Source organism: Odontomachus brunneus, unplaced genomic scaffold, assembly GCF_010583005.1.
Source record: "Odontomachus brunneus isolate Ranch 3 - 2012 unplaced genomic scaffold, Obru_v1 Obru_scaffold_107, whole genome shotgun sequence".
NCBI classification, from domain to species: Eukaryota; Metazoa; Arthropoda; class Insecta; order Hymenoptera; family Formicidae; genus Odontomachus; species Odontomachus brunneus.
The window spans coordinates 129164-133112 of NW_022639557.1; the positions used below are offsets into that span (position 1 = coordinate 129164).

Below are 3949 nucleotides of genomic sequence, written 5' to 3' on the forward strand. Positions count from 1 at the left end.
AGAGAGAGAGAGAGAGAGAGAGAGAGAGAGAGAGAGGAAAGCAGAAGACGAGCACAGCATAGACAGATAAACAAATAGATAGATGTAGATACACGTAGGCAGAGGGAGAAAGAAGGTAGACACACGCACCATACAGACTGCCGCGCGTCCAGGTCGGGGGAAGGGAGCCTCCTCTCTTCGGTCGCGCGACGAGGGACGACAACGTACACGCAGCGCGGCGAGTGGGCGAGCGGAGCGGCGCGCCGAGCGCTCACACACGTTCTCAGATATGCTTGCGCGCGACACACGCGGCCGCCGACACACGCGAGGCGAGGTTCGCTGCACGCGTTTTCCACCCGCGGCGGCTCGGCTTTTCCTTCGTCGTCGTCGCGGCTGCCGCGGTCGCGCCACGCCGATAACAAGAGTAAGAGAGAATGAGAGAGAGAATGTATAGGTAAGAGGTCGAGAAAGAGAGAAAGAAAAGAGAAAGTGAGACAGAGAATAGGAGCAGAAAGAGAGAAAGAGAGGAGGCGGTGCGAGCGTGGCGGTGCTTGAACGAGCGTAGAGAGAGCTCGAGCCGGAGCGAGCCGAAGATCCGCGGAGCAAGCGGTGCTGCCTATCGGATGGCACTGCGTTCAGCGCCGCGGTGCGCGACCCTCGTCGGCCCTCGTCGTCTTTCCTCGTCGTGTCTCGTCTCGTCTCGGCGGTGCTCGTCGCTTTTCGTCCCTTTCCGTCCCGGCGGGCATGCATCCGCGCGCAGATTCTCTCTCTCTCTCTCTCTCCCACTCATTCTCTTTCTCGTGTTCTCTCCTTTTCTCTTGCCCTTCTCGCGGTTAGTACATACGTGCTACACCGCGTTCCGCCGCGTATTCCGTATCCCCCGCTAAGTTCACGGCACCTCCGTGTCATCGCGGGGGTGTGAGAAACGCGGGTGGAATTTGGTGACGTGTGACAAGTCGCTACGCTTGTACCGGCGATGTCGATCATTGTATCGATTAAAGATTTAATATTTTGCAGGAGAAACAACGCGCGGTTATAGTTCGAAGGAGGAGGAGGAAGGAACATTCGAGAGTGAAAAAACCCGACAAATTTAATTTTATCTTTTTCTCCCTGATTATCATCGCATTTCTAATTTCTGACTAATAAATTCGCGACGATCGCCCGATTCTTTTACTACTTGGATGTGTCGATAGCAATAATAAATATTAAGGACGCCGAGTCGGCACGTCGCGACAACATCGGTTGAACATACTAAGGAACCAGAGGATTACTCTATAATAATGCACTTACAACATTTTCTGACGATCGCACGCCGCTATTTTCCATATTCTCGATACTTAATTTCGCGCGAGACTCACTTTTGACAAACAGAAGACGCCAAAACGCGGGAAGCGACTGATGTGACAATGGCGGTTGTTGGGCGCAAGTAAATCGATATCCAAGATGGCAGCGCTATCGATTGCGAACGCCGAAAATTCGCGCAACGACGTGAACGCTGTTGCGGTCCTACAATGACGCGCTTTATGATATATGTACACTTTTATCTCTCACTGTTGTTAACAGATCGACGTTACCACCCGAGATTCGCGTCGCGTGTATCTCTAGTGTAATTTCATTTTTCTCTTTCCCTCTAATTATCTCCGGATTTCTAATTTTCAATTAATAACTCTGACAATCGTTCGACTCTATAGTTACTTTAATGAGTCGATAATGATAACAAGTATAAAAGACCCGACACGTCCCAACAAGCACCGGTTGAATATACCGAGCAGCGAGAGGATTATTCCATAATAACGTACTTTTGCGATACTTCCTGGCGATCGCACATCGCTATTTTCGACATTCCCAATGCTTATTTTCGCGTGAGACTCACTTTTGACGGACGAAAAACACGTAAAATGCGGAGCGATAGTTGACTGCTCGATGCAACAGAATCGAAGATGGCCGCGCAATTCACGACGCCGAAACTTTGTGAGCGACAGCAACGCCGTCTGTACGCTCAGACCCGCGAATGTCTTAACATTATCGATAGTTCGATAGATCGATACTTACTAAAAGTTTTCGAACAATCGCATACGTTTCTAGCTATGCATGTCTCATGACTATTGATTAGTCCAGAAAGCGGGAACGTGTTTTTTTTTTGGATTAAGAGTGACGGAATGAGAAACAAATGTGGCTGGCCGAAAATTTTCAGTAACTTCTGATTTATCGAATATAAAAGGCAGCCGTGGGACTGAGCGTACGCTTGGATGCTTACATACTTCGTATCAGAGAAAATAATTGATGGGAGAGCAGGACAGACGAGAGTTGAGGTTAATCATGAAATAGATACCGTGACGATAAGCGCTTACGTGTTTTCGTATCTACGAGCCTCTTTCCTCTCACCCTCCATCACCAGCTTTCGATACGTCTCTTTTTGTTCCTCGGGAAATTATAGTATCGGTGTCACGACACCCGGTCGTTCTTTATTTAGCAACAAAGACGTCAGAGTCGAGCTTAACCAGACGATCGGTCTCAATAATTCGTCACTTAATGAATTCGTGACGTTCGACGTAGGAATCCCGAAGTACTCGCCGAGAGAAAGAGAGAGTACGTTCCGGGAACGCGTCGCGCGAATTTTATTTTCAATCGAAGCCACTACGTTATTTATTTACCGCGGCCAATTTATACGTTGTCCACGTCTGACACTGACGTGACGTGATGTCGTGTAAACGGAATGTCAAATGTTATTACAGAGGGGAGGAGAAAACAGAGAATTCGCCGTCGTACAACTCGGTAGTGTCCGCACGTTGTAAATAAACGTACGCGATATATTTATTTAGTACACGCATAGAAAAAGGATTAATTAAAATATAGCATATAGCGGCAGCTAAAATGCAGCTGTGATAACTAAGATGTGTCACTGAAATACATTGAGAAAAAAAAATATCTAAAAAAAATATATATCTATTCAATAGGCACTAATAATATATTTACTTGTACCAATATAAAATATTTTTTTAAATAAGAAATTATATATATTTTTGTTAAAAAAAAATCTTAGCTTTTCATAAAAGCAATTGTTTATTTAAAGAAAAGAGAATTGAAGTTTGAAGAATTTAAATTTAAGTAAATATGTTATTACAATGAATAAATGTTTTATTTCTTTCTCTCAGAGACATTTTCTCTCAGAGCGTAGAAGCAGTTAATATCGTTGTGTTATCGAAAACAAACTTCTTAGCTATTTAAACTTCGGCGCTACAGCAAAAAATATTCACTACTAGATCAGAAATTTCCATTGTCATTTCGCTTTTCATTTAAATAGCATTTTCTATTCATGAGAAATATAAATAATATCGCAAATCCGAACTAAAGTTTCGTTGGATTTTAGCGTAGATTAATGCTCACTCCAACGCAAACACAAAAATCGATGTTTTTCATACTTACATGATGACGCTGTTTGATCCTTATTTCCCAGGAGGACGATAACACATCCGTCGGAAGCGCGGCGATTTCCTCGTTCCAGTGATCTTTGTTTCAGGTCGCTACGACGCCCACAAGTAGAGTTATTCACGATTGTATCGATCCGAATTTTCGATTGGCCGGCGTTATCACCGTAGTGGGTCGCGCACGTGAATGGAATGCGAACACGGCTATTGTTTTCAGACTGTCACCTTACGCGCAACGGCACGCAGTGGTACGGCACGCTACTCTCTCCCCCCTCCGCTGAGTCCCTCCCACTTTCTCGCTGCGGCCGCGCGTCCCCCCCCTTCCCAACACGTCGGTCATTCACCCCAGCGAGACGAGTGCGGCATGAAGACAAACGTAGTGCGCCGTAGCGAGAGCAAGTGACTTGTTCATTGTAGCGCGAGTGCCGCGTCTTTAAACGGAGCTGTAGCTCCCGAAAAAGTCGACGTAGTGACGTGAAACAAAACACAATCTCTTTAACACGCATCTCCCGCACGCACCTATATCGCTCTGTCACTGCTCG

General features: G+C 46.0%; 1 protein-coding gene across 2 annotated transcripts in view; it reads right to left on the reverse strand.

Annotated features, from left to right (window-relative positions):
• Positions 1-1289, reverse strand: part of LOC116849144 — an 8124-nt gene extending 6835 nt beyond the window's left edge. Inside the window, exon 1 of one of the 2 annotated variants that reach the window (XM_032826021.1) lies at positions 1270-1289. The gene's annotated coding sequence lies outside the window, so the exon portion shown is untranslated. Of the gene's footprint in view, positions 1-129; positions 623-1269 lie in introns of those variants that run through there. The other variant, XM_032826018.1, reaches the window with a different exon arrangement.
• Positions 1290-3949: the final 2660 nt, after the last annotated feature.